Genomic DNA, 23,501 nt, shown 5'->3' with positions numbered 1-23,501 from the left:
GAAATATTACTCCATCAGAAAAAAAGAGAACATGTTCTCTTTCTAAGTTCTGACGGAAAAAAGTCAGATGGGGCACACACACGGTCGGAATATCCAATGAAAAAATTCAGTCTGACTTTTTCCATCGGAAATTCCGATCATGTGTACAAGGCATATTCGTTATTACTCAGCTGTGGCACTGTAACCACTATAAAAGCAAAATAAATAATGTATTCCCTTACATGTAATTACTAAAATGTTTTTACACCTAAGGGAATATATTACCCAAGTAGGAAGGTCATACACAGTTTCCAGCAGAATAGCACTAATGGGGGAGACTGGACTGTAAAAGCAGCCTGAAACAAAAATGGGCAGTACACCAAGAGGAGCAGATCTCAATTGTTACTGAGATGATTGGTTTAAATTTCAACTTAAATTAAAGAAATTAGTCTCTGAGGAGTTTTAGCAATCTAGCAGCCTTGGTGGTTACACTTCCCTGTCCTACAAGAACCTGGTCAAAGGGTGTGAATAAGCACCTTAGTAGAAGGGTGTCCACTTACCTACTGAAATAAAACCCTTTATTACTTATTATTTGCCAAGCTGAGAAATAGAGAACCTGGCTCAACCACTAGAGTACTAGTTATCTGCCTTAGGAAGGCAAACACATCAATGTTTAATAACCTTAGCAGAAATAAACAATGGTGAACTTTATCTTTGATCTTCTGGAACATCAATGGTAAGAGAAACTGTCAGTGCGAGGTGATACCAACCCATCTCAATCTGCTAAAGTGATACTTTCCTCTTAAACTAGAAGTATAAAACACAGCTGATACACATATTATTACAGTTAAAATTGTTTACAAGTATTTAATATATTGCAGCCAATTGTGCATGAAGTGGATTATGAAAGAAATTATAACAATATCAGCAGATGCCTGTGTTAAGTTGGCATTGTGGTCTTCATTGAAGTGATATTTACACACTTAATGATATTCACAGAGCATAATGTACAGAATATTGTTAAACATTTGCATTGCTATTATCATCCATGAACACTTTTGCTGCCAGAGCTGTTTTTGCATTTATTTATTTTTATACATCTAGAAAATCATTTTAGACCTGAAGGTTACTTTAAACCCCCCAAACATTATATATTTTCTAAAAGAGAATAAAATGGTAATAGTTATTGATACATTTTATGATCACATGATATTAATGCAAGTGCAAAATTTCAGTAAAAAAAGTTAATTTTAGGGTGCAATGTATTACCACATTTTTCAGTAAAAAGATATGTCAAGCCTATAAAATGCATGCACTCATGGAACAACAACAAACTTTAGTACCCTACATTTTCCATAGTCAATGTGGGCTCAACATTTTATGGGGGGTTTTAAGTGCTTGGATGTAACTTTATTTACACTTTTATTCACTAAAATTTCACTAAAGTCCCCTATCTGATTGAATTTTAGCTTGACAGGCTTTTAAGTAATGCATTGGGTCTTTTAGACTCCTGATGGCTCACCTGTCTTTCTGTGAAGCTAATGGAACACAGATCATGCTCTGTTAGCTTTTCCCCACAGAGGCTGAGGAAAGTGACATCCGAGTCTGGAAGTGATCTAATTCACACTACTTTCGTGTCCTTACTTGGCAGATGAGAATAGTGAACAGACATGCTCTGGTCTTCCCTCTACCTGGCGCCACCCGGAGGAAGAGAGGGTTTAGAATGTATAGCCGCCCAATTGCTTCTACCTGACAGCCAACCATATGCTATACGGCTGTGGTAGAGAAAGGGTTAAACTCTGTTTTTATCAATCAAAACTTTGATTAGCTCTCAATATGTGCTTGCCCAACATAGACTGTGAAAACAACAGCATACTTTTGTTGGTGCAGATAACATGGTACCAGGTAGTTGAATTCTTGGGGGTGAGGTTTGGGTTCCCAGCTACAATGGGATAGTGGCTAATCCCCAGGATTCCTGAAGTGTGCAAAATTTTGGCTGAAGACGGATGGGTGAATTTGCTTTGAGTATTCAAAATTATTTATAAATTAATTTTTGGTTTGTGGTGCTCAGATGCAGTGTAGTTCCACTTTAAATGGCCTGGAGATGAGGTATCTGACCCAGTGTTATATTTTCATATATCAAACGATATCCTTAGAATGAGTTTGATATTTCTTATCTTATCTCTTAAGGTCTCTTAACCCCCTGGCAGTATTCCCGAGTCTGACTCGGGGTGAGATTTTTTGGCTACGATCGATAACCCCGAGTCAGACTCGGGCTCACCTCGCTGAATCCACAGGCTTGGTTTACTTACCTTGTCCCTGGATCCAGAGATGCCACCACGCTGTGTGAGCGAGCGGGACCTCGCTCGATTCACACAGTGCCTCTTTGTGCCGCGGATCTCCGTTCCCCGCGACGTTACGACGCACCGGGCGGAGAACGGCGCCAAATTCAAAAAGGTAAACAAACACAATACATACAGTATACCGTAATCTTATAGATTACAGTACTGTATGTAAAAAATACACACCCCCCTTGTCCCTAGTGGTCTGCCCAGTGCCCTACATGTACTTTTATATAATAAAAACTGTTCTTTCTGCCTGCAAACTGTAGATTGTCCATAGCAACCAAAAGTGTCCCTTTATGTAAAAAATGGTTTTAGAGCAGCTAGAAAACAGTGATAATAAATTATAATCACTTGCAGAATTGAGCGATAGCGATTTGTGGGGAAATTCCGCATAAAAAAATAAAAGTAATGACAGCGACAATTCTGCAACTGAGCAAATTTCAGTGATTTTGAGTTGATTACATTATTGAATAATTTTTATTATAATTATTTATAATTATTTATTATATTATAATTTATAATTTTTCATACCCGGGATGCCTACTAGACTCTTGTTTGGTCAGATTTAAGTGAGTTATTCCTAAGAATTACATGCCTACAGTATAAAACGCCAAATTTCCTTGCAAATAATGGTACCGCTTTCAGCACCTTTTTTCTGAAATAATCATACCGCCAGGGAGGTTAAGAGACTTCAAAGGGCAGAAAATTGGATTGAGTCACAGGTAAGAGTGCTGAGATTGGTAAAGTAGAAAGTTTAAGGGAGTTACATGCCAGTTTTCCTGGAGATGTGGGAAAGTTTTGGAATCCATACAATGAATACGGCAATGTTTTGTATTGCTTTAAAGCATAAATAAAAGCAAAAATATATTTTTTGTTTTAGGGTAGAGAGGGATTAGAATACCTGTCAGTTGTTATTGCTGTCTGTGCCTCCGTTAGGGAGTCACTCTCTTTAGAGCCAGTTCACACAGGGGCAAACTGGGATCCGACTTCAGGTCGCCCCTAGTCGCCTCAAGTCGCGCTGCATGAATAAAAAATGGAAGTGAATGGAAATCCACGCCAAATTTTAAATAAAAAAACGGCGTGGATCCCCCCCAAATCCATACCAGACCCTCATCCGAGCACGCAGACCGGCCAGTCAGGAAAGGGGGTGGGGATGGGCGAGCGGCGTGCCCTCAACATGGGGGGGGGGACAAGGGCCTCTTCCCGACAACCCTGGCCATTGGTTGTCAGGGTCTGTGGGCGGGGGAGTTATCGGAATCTGGGAACCCCCTTTAATAAGGAGACCCCCAGATCTCGGCCCCCCACCCTATGTGAATGAGTATGGGGTACATCGTACCCCTACCCATTCATATGGTGGAAGAAAAATGTCAATAAAAAAACACTACACAGGTTTTTAAAGTAGTTTATTAGGCAGCTCTGGGGGTCTTCTTCCAACTTCGGGGGTTCTGCCGGGCACCACCGCTGTCTTCTTTCAGCTCTTTTACCAGCAGGGGCCTGATCTTCTCCCTTCTTCCGACTTCGGGGGGTCTTCCGACTTCTCCGCTCTCTTCTCCCGCTCTCCGTTTTTTTTCTCTCCTGCGGGGGCCCGGTCTTCTACGTCGCCTTCTTCTCTTCAATGTTGACTCGACGCTCGCTCCCGATGTAATGCCGGGTGTGCGGTGCGCTGCGATTTATATAGGCCTCTTATGACGTCACAGTCCCAGCATGCTCCGGGTGGTAATGACTTATAGGGGGGGGCGGGGTAATTATGTCGTCACCACCCGGAGCATGCTGGGACTGTGACGTCATAAGAGGCCTATAAAATCTCTGTGCACCGCACACCCGGCATTACAGCGGGAGGGAGAGTCGAGTCAACTTCGAAGAGGAGAAGAAGAGAAGAAGGCAACGCAGAAGACCGGGCCCCCCGCTGGTGAAAGAGCTGAAAGAAGACAGCGATGTTGCTCAGCAGAAGGGAGAAGTCGGAAGAAGACCCCCGGAGCTGCCTAATAAACTACTTTAAAAACCTGTGAAGTGTTTTTTTATTGACATTTTTCTTCCACCAGGGGAATGGGTAGGGGTACGATGTACCCCATACTCATTCACATAGGGTGGGGGGGCCGGGATCTGGGAGCCCCCTTATTTAAGGAGGTTCCCAGATTCCGATAAGCCCCCCGCCCGCAGACCCTGACAACCAACAGCCAGGGTTATCAGGAAGAGGCCCTTGTCCCCATCAACATGGGGACAAGGTGCTTTGGGGTGAGGGGGGCCACAGGGTGCCCCCTGCCTCAAAGCACCCCCCATGTAGAGGGCATGCTCGCCCATCCCCACCCCCTTACCTGAACGGCCGGTCTGTGTGCTCAGATAAGGGTCTGGTATGGATTTGGGGGGGACCCCCACGCTGTTTATTCGGCGTAGGGGGGTTCCCCTTGAAATCCATACCAGACCTAAGGGCCTGTTATGCTCCCAGAGGTGGAACCCATGACATTTTTTTATTTAAAATTTGGCATCGCGTTCTCCTTCCTGGAGGCGACTTCAAGTCGTGTTGTAAGTTGCGTTGTGATTCATACTCAAGTCGTGTTCAAGTTACCTCCCAAAGTCGCGCTGAAACCAGCTCTTACTTTCCCTGTTTACCATTCTCACGTGAAAGTAAAAGAAAATCCAAAATATTGAGTGGAGACACTCGTTTTGGAAACCCCAGCGACACCCTGGGATTTTGTCACTTTGGAGGGATTTCCTCTCACTGTTTTGAAGTGAATCTCCCTATTGAGACCCAGATGGGTACAATTATAACCCTCCCTTACTCTATCCAAAATTAAGAAAATGTTTTATCTTTAGTAACACTTTAGGTGCAAAGGAGGAGATGGGGGCCAGGAATGTGTAGAATATATATAACATTTTGGATAGTAGAGGCATTGAACAGAGGAATATGGCCAATACAAGAGATAGGGAGAAAATTCCAGTAGACCTGCATATGTTAGTATTTCTGGAATATGGGTCGGTAGTGATGGACGAACATCTGACGGGACGGTTCGCAAACACTAACTGCGAACTTTCGCAAATGTCCGCAAACCACAAGTTCACGGCGGGCGCCATTGACTTTAATGGCAGGCGAATATTAAAAACATGCAGGTCATATTTGCAGCCACAAAATACTTACTAGCTGTGCACAAATAGTCCCACAACATGGACAGTGAGCTACCAGAAGTATTAAGTGAAAAACCGGATACATAAGTTAGTGCCGGCCATTACAAGCCCCAAAAAATTAGCCGACAGGCGTTCACCTGACAGGAAACAACTTTGTATTCTGTGGCTGGAGGTACATTAAGCTATTAAAAGTTGGAGCGAACATGTTCAACAATTAGGACTATAAGTATTTTATACTTCTGTCAAGCACGTAGTAAATTGTATTTGTAGTAACAAGTATTAATTGCATACGAGAGATAGTGTAGCTCAGGTACTTTGAGGATACACGTATAATACACAAGTTGTACTGGCAACTAATAGAAATGTATGAGAGGCAATATAGCTCAGGTACTTTGAGAGTACATATAGTATTAGTAGTAACAAGTATTAATTGCATATGAGAGGCAATATAGCTCAGGTACTTTGAGAGTACATATAGTATTTGTAGTAACAAGTATTAATTGCATATGAGAGGCAATATAGCTCAGGTACTTTGAGAGTACATATAGTATTAGTAGTAACAAGTATTAATTGCGTATGAGAGGCAATATAGCTCAGGTACCTTGAGAGTACATATAGTACAGGGATATGCAATTAGCGGACCTCCAGATGTTGCAAAACTACAAGTCCCATCATGCCTCAGCCTCTGGGTTCATGCTTGTGGCTGTCAGAGTCTTGCTATGCCTCATGGGAATTGTAGTTCTGAAACAGCTGGAGGTCCGCTAATTGCATATCCCGTCGGTCTAGGCGTTCCCTGATGCTGGATCCAGAGGACAGCTGTCGATGGGTCGGCTAAAAGAATGATCTCATATCATTAGTGACCAAGACATCTTCAAACCGCCCTCTTCTTGCAGGTGCTGTTGGATTGGTACCCGAAACTGTTTCTCTGTGAGTGGAAATTCCTCTGCCAACGGACGCAAAAGCAGAATGCAGCATTTCTCGAAGCAAGGCCTGGAAGTGCTGCATTCTCATAGCCCTCTGTGATGGTGGTAACATTTCTGCCATGTTTTGTTTGTACCCGGGGTCTAGGTACATTGCCACCCAGTACTGGTCCTTGCCCTTTATGCTTTTTAAACGGGGGTCCCTCTTAAAACATTGGAGCATGAAGACCCCCATTTGCACTAAACTGGAAGCGCTGTACTGGCCTGGCTCCTGCTCATCATCCAGGATAATGTCGTCCTCGTTCTCCTCCCCCCATCCACGGACAGCACCAGGGATCCCAGAAAGGTTTAAAGCATGTTCTTCTTGCTCCTCCTCCTCCGCCCCGGCACCATCCTCCTCTGACTTCTCTTCAGACTCCCGTTGTTGACTTGTCTTAAGTGAAGTAGCCCCCCTGGGAATTCATCCAGCATTGCGACTTCCTCATCTTCCTGCTCCTCGACGGTTTGATCAATGACACGACGCAATGCACGCTCCAGAAAGAAGGTGTAAGGTACGATGCCACTGATGGCGCCCTGGCTGCGACTGACCAGTTTGGTGATCTCATCAAATGGCCGCAGAAGTCTGCATAAGTCGTGCATGAGCAGCCACTGGTGCGGTGCAAAAAAAACAGGCTCCCCAGAACCTGTCCTGCCGCAGAATTCGTACAGGTAGTCGTTAACTGCACGTTTCTGCTGGAGCAGCCTATCAAGCATATACAATGTTGAGTTCCATCGCGTCGGGCAGTCACAAATAAGACGTCTGACGGGCAGGTTGTGTCACCGCTGAATGTCAGCAAGGCGAGCCATGGTCGTGTAAGATCTTCTGAAATGTGCCGAGATTTTCCTGGCCTGCCGCAAGACGTCCTGGAGCCCCGGGTATTTGGCAACGAATCGCTGCAAGACCAGATTCAGAACGTGTGCCATGCATGGCACGTGTGTAATTTTGCCCTGTTTCAGCGCGCTCAGCAGATTGGCACTGTTGTCGCACACCACTGTCAAATTGAGCGGTGTTAGCCACTGATCTGCCTGTGAATGCAAAGCTGAAAGGAGTGCAGAACCAGTGTGGCTCTTGTCTTCCAGGCACAACAGACGCAGCACAGCATGGCAACGTCTCACCTGGCATGTCGAATAGGTTCTGGGGATCTTGGGTGGCACAGCGGAAGAGACGGTAGCATCTGAAAATGAGGAGTCAGCCAAGGAGGAGGAGAAGAAGAGGCAGACCTGCATGTAATCCGTGGCAGTAAAACCAAATCTACATGGGTGTCATGGGTTACATGCTTGACGGCCGTCAGAAGCAGTGGGCAGTGTATTATATACCTTCCCTGCCCGTGTTTGCTAGACCACGTGTCTGTGGTCAGATGTATCTTGGCACCCACACAGTGTGCCAGAGATACATTCACTTGCCGCTGAACATGGCCATATAACTCTGGGTTGCCCTTCTGTGAAAAAAAATTCCTTCCTGGGACCTTCCATTGTGGTGTTCCAATGGCCACAAATTTTCGAAAGGCCTCTGACTCCACCAGTTTATATGGCAGTAGTTGGCGGGCTATCAGTTCCGACAAGCCAGCGGCCAACCGTTGGGCAAGAGGGTTATCCGGCGTCATCGTTTTATTACGATCGAACATTTGGGCCACGGAAGCCTGCCTTTTTGCAGAAAAACGTGAGGAAGGCATGATGGAAGGTGGAGTGGAGGACAATTGTGAGAAGAGGCTGGACGGTGAGAGCCTGGAGTGTGACTTTGTGGGTTCTGATGGCGTTACTCCCACTGGGCTCGGTGATGGGAGGCCAGGTGCCTTCTTAAGGCGGTCGTCCCTAGGTGAGTGTTGGGCTTACTGCGACTTATGCGTTGACTGCAAAGGCTGCAGATGGCAACACTATTGTCTACAGCGGACACGTTAAAAAAAGTCCACACTGCAGGGCCATGGGCCGGTGTCCTAGGAGCGCCAGATGGGACCGTACATGGTTGATGGCTCGCTCCTGATACATTAGGAGTCTGCTTTGTCCCTCCTGTGCAATGTAAGTTCGGCCTGCTTCTCCTCCCTATCTGCTGGTCCATCTCTCCCTCTGAACTCCCCTCCTCTTCCTCTCTTGTGGGCACCCACGTGACGCCTGTAGACACATCATCATCTACGTCACCTTCCCCATCACTAACAGTAGAGGTTTCGGAGTAGGCAGCAACAGCGGGCACCAACCTCCTTGGGCTGATCTGAGTACTGTCGTCAGACTGCTGAGTGCCGGCTGTTGCTACCTCCTCTTCCTGATCCAATGCCAAGAATGGCTGCGCATCCGAAACATCTTCTGATGGATCAAAAAATAATTCCTGTGACTCAAGCGGAGGGTATATGGTGGTGGTGGTGGTGGTGTTGGTGGTGAGCCACTCAACCAAGTCTGGTGCGTCCTTTGACGTAATCGAACGAACATTGTGACACTTCCCACTTTGGCTTCGGCCTGGTGCTCCTGCCCTATCCCTACCACCCTTGCGGAAGGGCCTGCCTCTTCCTCTGCCTGTCATTTTTTAAATGACCCTGTGACAACAAAAGTCTCTAGAGAAGCGCAGTATATGTGGAAGAAGGTATATAACAAAATCTGTCTTTTTGGTGGGCCACTGGTTTATCGCACCAGTTATGAAACTTTTTTTCAGGATTTTTTTTTAATGTGTATAGCAGAGGTAACGCAGCGAAAGAGGCAAAAATCCAGCAGTAACCAAATGCTCCGCCAGTCACAATGCTGCACAATACAAATCCACTATAATATGCTTTCTATATTCGAAAGTATATTATAAGTGTATATTACACCTATATACTGCAGAGCAAGTAGCACACCTATACCAGTGCTTGAAAGGACTTTTGTTGACCTGTTAGGTAGAGATTTGTGTCGCTAAAGTCTGTCCCTGCTGGAAACGCCAACCTCTCCCTACACTGACAAAAAGTATATGAATGTATTAGACACCTATATTCTGCAGAGCAAGTAGCACACCTATACCAGTGCTTGAAAGGACTTTTGTGGACCTGTTGGGTAGCGATTTGTGTCAATAAAGTCTGTCCCTGCTGGAAACGCCAACCTCTCCCTACACTGACAAAAAATTAAATATATGAATGTATTACACACTATCATGTACTGCAGAGCAAGTAGCACACCTATACCAGTGCTTGAAAGGACTTTTGTGGACCTGTTACAGTGCCGGCCCAAGACATTGTGCTGCCTGGTACCAAGAATGAAATGCTGCCCCTCCCCCCCAAAAAAAATTACGCCCACCAAAATGCCCCCACATCCATTATTTTATATCATGATAACTAAAGTATGTCCTTTGCAGATGACACCAAGCTATGCAGTGGAATAACGTCCTTGCAGGATGTCGCCAATTTACAAGCCGACCTCAATGCTCTGTCTAATTGGGCGACTGAGTGGCAGATGAGGTTTAATGTTGATAAATGTAAAGTTATGCACTTGGGGGCTAAGAATATGCATGCATCATACATACTAGGGGGAGTACAACTGGGGGGATCTGTAGTGGAGAAGGATCTGGGGGTTTTAGTTGATCATAAGCTCAATAATGGCATGCAATGCCAAGCTGCGGTTTCCAAAGCGAGCAAAGTCCTTTCTTGTATTAAGAGAGGTATGGACTCCAGAGACAGATTTATAATTTTGCCCCTGTACAAATCATTAGTAAGACCTCATCTGGAATATGCAGTTCAGTTTTGGGCACCAGTTCTCAAAAAGGATATCGGAGAACTGGAGAAAGTGCAGAGAAGAGCAACCAAACTGATAAGAGGCATGGAGGAGCTCAGCTATGAGGAAAGATTAGAAGAACTAAATCTATTCACTCTTGAGAAGAGGAGAATTAGGGGGGATATGATCAACATGTACAAATATATAAGAGGTCCATACAGTGTACTTGGTGTTGAGTTATTCACTTTACGGTCAACACTGAGGACAAGGGGGCACTCTTTACGTCTAGAGGAAAAGAGATTTCACCTCCAAATACGGAAAGGTTTTTTCACAGTAAGAGCTGTGAAAATGTGGAACAGACTCCCTCCAGAGGTGGTTCTAGCCAGCTCAGTAGATTGCTTTAGGAAAGGCCTGGATTCTTTCCTAAATGTACATAAAATAACTGAGTACCAAGATTTGTAGGTAAAGTTGATCCAGGGTAAATCCGATTGCCTCTTGGGGGATCAGGAGGGAATTTTTTCCCCTGCTGTAGCAAATTGGATCATGCTCTGCTGGGGTTTTTTGCCTTCCTCTGGATCAACTGTGGGTATAGAGTTGGGTGTATGGGATTGTATTGTGTTTTTTATTTTGTTTGTTTATTTTTTTTGTGGTTGAACTGGATGGACTTGTGTCTTTTTTCAACCTGACTAACTATGTAACTATGTAAAGTGGACCTATCATGGCTCTATACATGTATATAGGAGTATAAAAAGGAACTGTTATGGCTCTATTCATGCAATTAACCCCACAGTGGAGCAGAGAGCGGAGCTGGCGGAATGGGATGGCGTGTGGGCGGCAATTTGCTGCCCCCCTGAAAGTGCTGCCTGGTACAATGGTACCATCGGGTCCCATGGTAGGGCCGGCCCTGACCTGTTAGGTAGCGATTTGTGTCTGTCCCTGCTGGAAACGCGAACCTCTCCCTACACACTGACAAAAAATATATGAATGAATGTATTAGACACCTATATACTGCACAGCAAGTAGCACACCTATATCAGTCCTGTGGTAGACTTAAAAGGACTTTTGTGGACCTTTTAGATAGCTATTTGAATGAATACAGCCTGTCCCTGCTCCAAACAGCACCCTCTCCCTACACTGACAAAAAGCAGAATGTAAGATGGCCGCCAGATCAGGTCTATTAACAAGGTAGGGGGTATGTCCATGTGCTGAAATGTCTCAATTGGCTGTCCTTCACCACCTGATGGATGTGTCATGGGTCAAAGTTCTTACCAGTGTAACATTGCGGACCGCATCGAACATCGCCAGATGTCCGCCTGTTTGGCGGACCACGAACACGCAAAGTTCGCCGTGAAACGACCGCCGGGCAAACCGGCAGGCCATCTCTATGGGTCGGTATTTGGCAAGGTATAAGGCTAACATATTACACCTCAGTGTAGCTTTTATACCTATGTAGTTGAAGGATTTTTGGGCCCAATTGAAAGGATAATTGTCTTTCAGTGATTCCATTGTTTTAGGGAGGAGTATGATTTTTAGAGATGTTAAATTTGATTGGTAGATGAGTAATCTCAAGATAATCACACTCAATCATGTACTCCCAGCATGAAGACTGAGCTGTCACTGACAGTTCTAGGCCTTGGACTAACAATGGGGAATTGAGTTATATAATCACAGTGATTACTAATTTCAGAACCCTCTCCTGCATCTCTTTCCCATCTGTAGGGAGAAAATTATTCATTGTAAAAAAAAGTTAAAACACTAAGATCAAGGTTTTATCTAAGTTCGTTTTTTCATTCAGGCAGCGGGTTGAACGCAAAAAACGGACCTGAATCCTCCATCCACACATTCAATGTGGATGCGGAAATCCTCTCTGCTGTGTCATTGTATTCTAACAAAAGGACTCCCCTACCGTCAAAATACATTGATCAAGGCTGCAGCCAATTGACTGAAAATGCTGAATCGAATGAAAATTTCTCAGCAGGCCTTTTCATGAGAAGTCCATCAATAGAACTGGAATGACTATCAATGGATCAAAATTCGTCTGGTTCCTGCTGAACTGTCTCGACGAATTCCGACCCATGTATGGCCAGCTTTAATATCAGTTTTAGGGTTAGTGTCAAGTCGCACACATACTAAAACGTTGTTTATTTTACCTAAAACAAGCTAATGTTGACATTAACACTAAAGCTGGGTATACAAAGATAGGTTTTTTATGCTCAACCAATGGGTTGAAGGAAAGAAATCTCACAGATCCCTGCATCAACACAGGACGACAAGCGGTATGTGGCTGTTCAACAGATGCTTGCCTAATGGCATGGCTTCTGTAGAACGGTCCTGCTTGGCTGAGACACAGCAGCGGCACCATTGGCTCCTGTTGCTGCCAATCAAACTCAGTTAGCCAATCAGGAGATAGATGGGTGGGGCAAAACCATAGCTCTGTGTCTGAATGGACACAGGGAGCTGCAGCTCGGCTTGGGTGCCTCCATAGCAAGCTGCTTGCTGTGGGAGCACTCAACAGGAGGTAGGGGCCAGGAACTCCAGCCAGGGACCTAAAAAGAGGAGGATCTAGGCTGCCCTGTACAAAACCACTGCACAGGGCAGGTAAGTATAACATGTTTGTTATTAAAACCCTTCGCTGCCAGGCCCTGTGCTCCATTTTGTACACTTAGGTGGCCAGACCATTTTTGCAATTTTTCCATTGCTTTTTTATTTTACACTTATAGCTTTCAAAGTTTGTAAAAGACCCCCAAACCATATATTTTCTGAAAGCACATGATCAGTAGGATAAAAAGAAGGTGCTACTGATTTCTAAGGTCTCACAATATTTGCGCAAATGTTTATCAAAACAATATTTTTGCAAAAAATCCACTAAAATCATTATTAGCAGATAAATACACAGCAAATGTTACAAGATTTCTACTAAATATAAAAGCTTGACCTGTATTGAGTTAATAAATAACAAATATCTGTAGCTTTTAAATTGTGCCTTTTTGCAAAATGGTGAAAATTGAACAGACGCAAAAATGTAAATATCCAAATTTCTCAAAAAATCGGAAGGTTTTAATTTTTTCCTTACAGCTTTTGGAATTTGTGAAAGACACCAAACCCCTATATTTCCTGAAAGCATATGACCTCTAGAATAAAAAGAAGGCACTACTGATTTTTTAGACCCTGCGGTATTTGTGCAAATGTTTATCAAACCAATATATTTGCAAAAAAATACACTAAAACCATTATTAGCAGATAAATACGCAGCTAATTTTACAAAATGCCTGCTAAATACCTAATAAATATAAAAACTGGCCTGTATGGAGTTGATAAATAACAAATATTTGTAAATTATTAATTGCGCCTTTTTGCAAAATGGTAAAAAAGGAACATACCCAAAATTATTTTTAAAAATCTAGAGGTTTTCATTTTTCACTTACAGCTTTCAGAGTTTGTAAAATACCCCCCAAACCATATATTTTCTGAACGCATTTGACCTCTGGAATAAAAAGAAGGTACTACTGATTTTTTACGCCCCGTGGTATTTGCGCAAATGTTTATCAAAACAATATTTTTGCTAAAAATACATAGAACCATTATTAGCAGATAAAAACAGCAAATTTTACAAATTTTCTGCTAAATTCCAACTAAATATAAAAACTTAAGATTGTTTGGAGTTAATACATAACACATATTTGTAATTTTTACATTGCGTCTTTTTGCAAAATGGTTCAAATTGAACGTACGCAAAAATGTATATATAAAAATTTCACCAAAAATCTGAAGGTTTATATTTTTCCCTTACAGTATTCAGAATTTGTGAAAGACCCCCCCCCCCCCCCAAAAAAAAATTCTGAAGCATTGTACCAGTATAATAAAACTGAGACTGATTTTCAGGCCCCACGATATTTGCGCAAATGTTTATCAAAGCAATATTTTTGCAAACAATACACAAAAATCATTATTAGCAGATACAAACACATTTTACAAAATCCCTACTAAATATAAAAGCTGAACCTGTATTAAGTTAATAAATAACAAATATTGGTAAATTTTAAATTGCACCTTTTTGAGAAAATCGGACGTACGCAAACGTTTCTTCGAAAATCTGGAGGCTTTCCTTTTTCACTTACAGTGGCCAGTAGTATAAAAAGAAGGTGCTACCAATTTTTAAAGGCAGAGCGATATTTGCGCAAATGTTTATGGAAAAATATTTTCGCTAAAAATACACTAAAATCATTGTTCACATGTGGCATACTAAAGTATATGCTCATGGGGGGCCATGTTTACCTGCACAGAAATGCACAGGTGTTCCATGCATTCCTGTACAGGCAGTCCCATTTATGTACATATGTATGCAAATATCAGCCATCCAATATGCTTACCCTGTATTCCTGAGATACCACAATGATCACAAATGTATTTAATAAATGGTGAAGTGCTAAATCCACTGCAGAGCTGCAGGAGGCCACAGGAGGCAGACACGGACCAGACAAAAAATGTAAGCAAAACCAATACCAATAAATCGTACCAATGTTTATGTGCAAACTAGCACTTCTCATTTAAAAAAATAAAAGGGGGGGGAGAGGAAAGATATACAGTACACACTTACTTAAGCTGTGTAAGTAAATGACAGTGGAGGTTTGTTCAGATGTTAAACTGAGAATAAAGACAAAATAGAATACACTTTGCTAAAAAAAATACTAAACATCAGTGGATTTAGCATATATTAAATAAATGTATTATAATTTTTCTAAGTGGTATCTCAGGTATAAAGGGTACCGTATATTGGATGGCTCATATTTGCATACTTATACATAAGTTCAATTAAATGTAAATGTATTGAATATATAAAAAAAGTTGTTATGCAATAATTATGGAATGCTATTTGTATGTTTTTGCTTTGTTTTGTTTTTGTTTTGTTTTGAGGAAGTTCAACACTAGGTCAAAACATGGCGGGACCTAAAGGGGTTGTAAATAAAATTTTTTTTTGATGAAATGACTGTTTACAGGGTATAGAGACATAATAGTTAACTGATTCCTTTTAAAAATGATTAAAAATAGATAAAAATCAATCATATAATGTACCTGTAGTTTCTAGTTTCGTTTTTGCATGTTGTTTCCTGCCTTTGTGCTGTACAGAGCCACAGAGCCAATACAGGGCAGTGATGGTTTGGAAAACGAAACTGATTGGTGCTAAGGGGTTTTAGACACACAGTAATAACACCTCCTTGATTAGTGACCACAGAGAGAAAGCTCCCAGTACTGTGGGTATCAGGAAACAGACAACCAGGAAGTGTGGAGATCAGAGAAGAATTACAGCAACTTGAGAGCAAAAATGAACAATGAGGACATGAAAACAGCACTGCATTAAGGTAAAGGAAGCTATTAAGATAAAAAATAAATCCTTTACAAACCCTTTAAGCATATACCGCTTTAAACAGCTCTCGGACAAACATTTATGGGTTTTAAGCCTATGTTTTCTAAACATGACTTTTTAGATAATCTTGTTAATACATTTTGAAGATTTTATCATATGTCTGTGGTTTGATTTTGTCTGACCGCATATCCCTGTATGTTATATATAGTTAGTAGTAAACAGTCCAAGGTACCAGAGCTGAAGACCATGGGACAATCAATGCCCACCTGTTGGCATCCAGTGCAGTTTCCAGCACACAGTGACAAGGATTGATTAAAGGTCACTACTCACAAGTCCCCAGGACAGCTGCCTCCTTCCAGCTTCCTCCAGACACGGTCTAGTGAAGTGAGAAAAAAACCCTCAAAACTCAATACCCTGTGGTGTGACTCAGCATTCAACTATGAGAAAAGTCCATGCAAACCTTTAGTCCTGGCACTTCTGAGGCCTCTTAGAGCAGCTGTTCTGTTCATGGGCTACCTGGAATCAGTAGCTCCTGCCCCTCTGCAGTGTCTCAAAGTATTTATCTACATTCCAGCCTCCTACTGGATACTTCTGCTCAAGAGATTGGGTTGACCCCTATAAATATTCAGACTGGTCAATTTGAATCTCCCACACTAAGCAGGAGGCAGGAGGAAGCAAACAAACTCCTAGCCTGTGAGACTCTGAACAGGCCAGTACAAATAATTACTGATCACTTGATTACAGAAGTGACAGACTCACCCGGGACAGAAGCTTTTTGGAGGGACTGAATGCTAGCCTCTTGCCTACTATGGCCCTGGCAATTGAGGGAGCTACAAGCATTTAGGAAGATGTTCTGTGATGTAATGCCAAAGGATATTAAGGAGGCCATGATGGTCTCTGTCAGCTTGAGACTAAGTGGACAGACATACAGTATGTGTAAAGAAAGCTGGTTAATGAGATCTTGACAACCCTGGGTCTCCTGCTGTCTACTAGTCTGAGGTGGGGTGAGATCATTGTTGGTATAGTTTTTTTAACTATAAACGGTGGTTATCTGTGTCTGCTTTCTCCCCCTCAGCTTCCGTGCCATACTCTGGCTGTTGCCGTCCATTTCGGGGTTCAGCGATGGAAACTCTGGTTTCGTTCATTGGTAAGTATTGGAATGTCTTGCTCTGGCTCATTCTGCCATTGTTCTTATATTTACTACTGTGACACATCTTTTTATCTACTTAGATACACCCCATGCGCATCCACCCCTGATGAGCGAGCAATGATCTCGCGAAACGTGCGTCAGGTTTTCTGATGCGTGCATTTGTATGTACTGCATTGTATAACGTTTGTATCAATTTTAATTATTCTCTTTATTATGTGCAAATCCATTGGCTGAGCTATCATGCTATATTATTCATGTATGTACATACATTTTTAATAAACATTTATACTGTTACTACTTTTGTTACTCAGTGGCAAACTGAGACCACCTCATTTAAAGTCCCATGGGCGACTCTTTTTCTGTGTGTGTATATATCAGTAGCGGCTGGTGAAGTTTTAGGATGGGAGGGTGCCAGACCCCGCCCCTCTCTTTTGACCTATCCCACTTCTCATAAGCCCCACCCATTATATAATCCACCCACTCCGTCCCCTCTATTCCACTAACTTCCACCCATAGTGTCAGGAGTATACAGCTCAGCATCACAGGACAGAGTATACAGCTCAGCATCACAGGACAGAGTATACAGCCCCAGCATCACAGGACAAAGTATACAGCCCCAGCATCACAGGACAAAGTATACAGCCCCAGCATCACAGGAAAGAGTATACAGCTCAGCATCACAGAACAGAGTATACAACCCCAGCATCACGGGACAGAGTATACAACCCCAGCATCACGGGACAGAGTATACAACTCAGCATCACAGGACAGAGTATACAACTCAGCATCACAGGACAGAGTATACAACTCAGAATCACAGAACAGAGTATACAGCTCAGCATCACAGGACAGAGTACATACCTCCCAACTGTAAACATGCCGCACGTCACGCCAAAAAGTGGGTGTGGCCAGACTGTTATCAGTGGAAGGGGCTTAAGGGGCATTGTTAAACAAAACAAATCCCCCCTACCACCATCCCTCTCCCCATCATTACACAGGACCCCTTCCTCAACACTACCCCCCATTGTTACACAGGACCCCCTCCCTCCTACTAACCCCATCATTAAACACATAGAGGTTATTTGTTTAGGGTGGAGAGGCAGGGAGGGGGGTGTTTAGGGTGGAGAGGCAGGGATGGGGGGTGTTTAGGGTGGAGAGGCAGGAAGAGGGGTTATTGTTTAGGGTGGAGAGACAGGGGGTGTTTAGGATGGAGAGGCAGGGAGGGGGTGTTTAGGATGGAGAGGCAGGGAGGGGGTGTTTAGGATGGAGAGGCAGGGAGGGGGTGTTTAGGGTGGAGAGGCAGGGAAGGGGGTTATTGTTTAGGGTGGAGAGGCAGGGAGGGGGTGTTTCGGGTGGAGATGCATGGAGTTTTTTTTTAGGGTGGAGATGCAGGGAGGGGGTGTTTAGGGTGAAGATGCAAGGAGGGGGGTGTTTAGGGTGGAGATGCAGGGAGGGGGTTGTTTAGGGTGGAGATGCAGGGTGGGTGTTTAGGGTGGAGATGCATCGAGGGGGGTGCTTAGGGTTGAGATGCAGGGAGGGGGGTGTTTAGGGTGGAAAGGCAGGGATGGGGGGTGTTTAGGGTGGAGATGCAGGGGGGTGTTTATGGTGGAGATGCAGGGAGGGGGTGTTTAGGGTGGAGAAACCCCACAGCTGCCAGTCACTGCCACAAAACACAACACTCAACAGCCCCCCCCCTCCATGAAGCTCTGCAGCAGCTGAGAATAGTGATCAGAGGTGGGGCGAGGCGAGGCGCCGTCTGATTGGACAGGCGATCGCCGAGGACCTGTCACGTGTCCTGGGCGATCGCCTACAGCAGCCCCTTCCTGTAGGTGATTAAGCTTAATCGCCTAGGCGATTAGGCTTAATCGTCTACCCGGAAGGAGGAAGTGGGACAGGAAGTCCCACTCCTCCTGAAGCCCCCACTCCCCCCCAAAAAAATTACATGCCAAATGTGGCATGTAAGGGGGAGAGGAGTGGGTTAAGAGGAAGTTCCAAATTTGGGTGGAACTCCTCTTTAAGTAATGAGGCCTCACAGTATTTTCTAATGTCTTGGAAGTCCATGCCTGTTCTTCATTCAAGGATAGTGCAATTTCCATTACAAGATACAACAGTCATAAAAGCTTTTACATGTATTGCATAGATCTAAGTGCACTCAGACTCTCTGGGCAGTATCATCTGCAAGGATTACTAAGCAGCCTAGAACAACAAAGAAGCAATACCTTTAAACAGTGAAAACATTAACAAAAAGACAAAAGAAAAACAAGGGGGAAGGGGGTAATAGATCTGTTCTAGTAAATGAGTCACCATGCTATGGTCTTGTATCTGTGTCGGTAAGTATATAACAAAACAAGTTCTACTGTAAAATAAGATCTGAGACTGACGCTAAGGATGGTTTACTGAAATCTGAAAATGTAGCCAGCTCACTCAAGTGTTGTGATGGGTTGTATATATATCTATAGATATATAGATATCTATATATCTATATATATACACACATACATATATATATATATATATATATATATATATATATATATATATATATATATATATACATATATATATATATATATATATATATATATACACACAGTATATATATATATATATATATATATATATATATATATATATATATATATATATATATATATTTGCAGCAGGTAAAATTAGTATTGAACACTTTGTCATGTTTCTAGGTAAATACATTTCTAAATGTGCTTTTGACATGAAATGCTATCCACATGTCAGTAACAACCCAGCAATCCATACATAAAGAAACCAAAACAAATAAGTTCAGAAATTAAGTTATGTGTAATAAAAATGGAATGACACAGGGAAAAAATATTGAACACGCTAACTGAAATTAATTTAATACTTCGTACAAAATCCTTTAGAGAAAGTGGTATCTCGCGCCAATCAGGTGAAGTATATAGGGCCATATCCACAAAAGAGATACTCCGGCGTAAGCCGTCGTATCTCTGGTTCTAACTTTGGAACTGATCCTCAGAAGCAGTTTTCCTAAGTTAGGCAGAAGATCCGACATCTGTAAGGGACTTACACTGCCGGATCTTAGGATGCAGTACCGCATCCGCCACTGGGGGCATTTCGAGTCGAAATGCCTCTTCTAGTATGCAAATTAGCACTTAGGGCGATCCTCAAAGCTTTTGTGCCTAGTTTTTTCGCCGTAAGTGTTAGTTTGCCTGGTGTAAAACTAGGGCTGCTTTTACAAAGTGTAAAGTTAGTCACACCTTGTAAAGGCCCATTCAAGCGACGGCATTTGGTATGCATTCCCGAGGGAGAACTCCACGGCAATTTGTAAAATCCAAACCGGCATGGGTTCCCCCCCAGGAGCATACCAGGCCCGTAGATCTGTTATGGGTTGTAAGGAGACCCCCCCTCCGCCGAAAAATCGACGTAGGGGGTCCCCCTACAATCCATACCAGACCCGTATCCAAAGCACGCTACCCGGCCGGCCAGGAAGGGAGTGGGGACGAGCGAGCGCCCCCCCCTCCTGAGCCGTGCCAGGCCGCATGCCCTCAACATGGGGGGTTGGGTGCTCTGGGGCAGGGGGGCGCACTGCGGGCCCCCCCACCCCAGAGCACCCTGTCCCCATGTTGATGAGGACAGGACCTCTTCCCGACAACCCTTGCCGTTGGTTGTCGGGGTATGCGGGCGGGGGCTTATCGGAATCTGGGAGTCCCCTTTAATAAGGGGGTCCCCAGATACCGGCCCCCCACCCTAAGTGAATGGATATGGGGTACATCGTACCCCTATCCATTCACCTGTAGGCAAAAAGTAAAAGTTAGTAAACACACAACACAAGGCTTTTTAAAATAATTTATTATTCTGCTCCGGATGCCCCCCCTGTCTTCGTTATTAGCTCAATTACCAGGGGGGGCTTCTTCTTCCACTCTCCGGGGGTCTTCTCCGCTCTCCGGGGGGGGTTTCTTCTTCCGCTCTCCGGCGGGGGGGCTTCTCCGGACTCCGGGGGGCTTCTTCCATTTTCTCCCCTCTTCCGCTGTTGACTCGGCGAACCCCGGTTCTTCTGCAGATGTCCGGTGCCTTCTCCTTCAGCGCTGGCTGCCTGCTATGTTTGTGTGTTAGCTCAATTAGTAACAGGCAGCCGGCGCGGTCTTCTGTGACGTCAGGGTCTTCTGTTCTTCTCCCCTCTTCCGAAGTTGACTCGTCGCCTGTTGTCGCTGTAATGATGGAAGCGCGCCTTGCATCCCATTTATATAGGCATCACCGTCCCATCATGCTCCGGCAGGTACCCACGTACCTGCCGATGTTCACGCGCTGCACGTCGGGAAAATGACGTCACACGCATGCGCAGTACGGCCGGCGCGGGAGCGCGCCTCATTTAAATTGTAAACGCCCCCCGGAGAGGAGGAACGCCTTACGACGGCGGCACTTAAGTTACACGGCTTTAAATTTTTACGTAAGTGCTTTGTGGATCAGGCACTTAGGTAAAAACTTTAAGTCAGTGTAACTTAACTGCTGAAAGTTAAGTTACGCCGCCTGGCTGAGGATTTGGCCCATAGTGAATAAAGTAAATATATTAATATGACATATATATTAGTGAGTAAGCTGCTCCCCTAAAATTGAGACCAAGGTCAAAAGGTCAAAAATTGGATATTGGTAGTGTGTAGGGGGCGCTATAAATAAGTTGCGTGATCAAAAATAATTCAATAATCAAATAATCCGTCTGTGCTAACAAACTAGTGAACAGAAATAACAATCAATGCAATAAATGAATAATGAAATAAATTGAGAATAAAAAATATATATATAACTATAAGGAAAAAAATAAATAAATAAGTCAATATATAAAGTCCATTCAAAAATATATATAAATATAAGGAAAAAAATATAAGTGACTAAATAAATAAGTCAATATATAAAGTCCATTCAAAAATATTAGGTGAAATCCATTCAAATATGTCCTTAGCCGATAAACTGAGAGAACAGTGTTGAAAATTCATATGAAAGGTATCGACCTCCACCAAGAAAAAGATCCCCCAATAGTGTACTGATGGATGGCTTCTTACCACAAGGCGTTGACCTGATTGTTTAGAAAAGGTCAATTACAGCAGTTGGTCACTAAACCAGTTGAAAGATTCAGCTGTGTAGATTTATGTCTCCTAGACCCAGGTACTCTCATACAGGAAGGAAAAGGAAAACCGCTATAGTAAAGTATTGTTTATTAAAATATCAAAAAAATAACAGCGTAGCCAAATGGCCTCTTACTTTGATAGTGCCTTGGACCCGGCACTGAGGCTAGTCGGCATGGCAGATACACTGCGATAAAGGTTCCTCGCTGGGGAACTAGCGTGTGCGATAGGAGTTCCTCGCTGGGGATTCGCGTACGTATCAAGCACGAGAGCCAGCGGGACCGGAAGTGCGTCGTTCATACGTAACTAGGCGCCTCGACATATGTTTCGTGATAAACACGTCATCAGGAAGCGTACCTAGATGCGTACCAGACCCATACAAATAGGTCTTGCAATTGAGGTGGGCGGGATTTAGCCTACGACGAGCCTCAGTTCCCAATCAAACAGTTAATTGATACATGCTGTGTTCCATGGTATAACATGGTATAACATGTTAAACCATATATACTGAATAAATATTGTGCAAACAGCATTAAATTAAACCTTCATTTTAAAATATATATGCATAAATTCACATGTGTATGGCCAAATATTGGACAAAATGACATGTAAAAAACATTATATAAATAAATATAAAAATAATTAAAACACTTAAAATACTATTCATTAGATAAAAAACAGTTCAGGTCCAACTCAATATTTAACCCTAACGGCTGCATCGTCCTTAAACGATGTATCCATTCTGTTTCGTTTTGCGATACTGCTTTTTTAAGGTCAGTGCCTCTCCAATGTTGAGTGACCTTGTCTATGCCATAAAAGGTCAGTTTGCGTGGATCCCTATCATGGCAATCTGCAAAATGTTTAGAGACACTGTGGTTAGGGAACCCTTTGATTATGTTCGCCACATGTTCATTAATACGCACTTTAAGTTCACGGGTTGTGTGTCCTACATATTGTAACTTGCAAGGACATTCTAGGACATAGGTGACATAGTCCGAATGACAAGTAATGAGTGGCTTTATTGTAAATTCCTGTTGGGTGACAAAGGAAGTAAATGTACTTTTCTTTTTTCCTTGTCTAGTAGTGTTTTTACACAATCTGCATCGGGTGCAGTAATGAAATGCAGATCCATCAAGGAAGGTCAAAGGCCGTTCAGGTGGATCTGGAACATTAGCCGCAATTTTATTTCTAAGGCCGGGGCTCGTCTATACACAAAGTTGGGTTTGGGTGGTAATATTTTGGCCAAATCCACATCCTGTAATAGGATAGGCCAGAGTTTTTTAAAAATATTTTCCACGTTCCTATACTGTCTGTGAAAGCCAGAAAGGAAAGATACCTGATCACCCCGCTGGGTGCCCCTTTTAGATTCAAGTAGAGTTGGGCGGTCCATACTGGAAACCTCCACCTGAGTGGCCTGTAATATGGGCAAGGGATATCTTTTTTCAGCAAACCTTTTGGTAAGTATGTTTGCTTGTGAGTTGTAGTCGGTAATTAAATCACAGTTCCTTCTAATGCACATATATTGGCCCTTGGGGGTTGCTCCCAACCATTTTGGATGATGGCAACTAGAGGTGGGCACAAAACCATTTCTGTCCGTAGGTTTGAAGTAGGTTTTTGTCCCGACCTGATCCCCAATTTTATATAATGTTAAATCTAAATAGTTGATAGAAATAAGGCTGCACTCCGCAGTGAACCTCAAACCATAGTGATTGATATTCATTTCCAGTATGAACTCATCAAGAGCTGCTTTGGGACCCTCCCACATAAGCAGGATATCGTCTATATACCTTTTATAGT

At 43.3% G+C, this 23,501-nt stretch overlaps 1 protein-coding gene across 1 annotated transcript in view; it reads right to left on the bottom strand.

Moving 5' to 3' along the window:
• The window catches only part of LRRC52 (leucine rich repeat containing 52), a 133,316-nt gene that overhangs the window by 75,481 nt on the left and 34,334 nt on the right, over positions 1–23,501 (bottom strand). The gene's annotated exons all lie outside the window — the stretch shown is intronic.

Source organism: Rana temporaria, chromosome 7 (assembly GCF_905171775.1).
Source record: "Rana temporaria chromosome 7, aRanTem1.1, whole genome shotgun sequence".
In the NCBI taxonomy this organism is placed as follows: domain Eukaryota; kingdom Metazoa; phylum Chordata; class Amphibia; order Anura; family Ranidae; genus Rana; species Rana temporaria.
The sequence above is the reverse complement of the archived record's forward strand: the minus strand, read 5'-3'. Positions and strand labels throughout refer to the sequence as shown.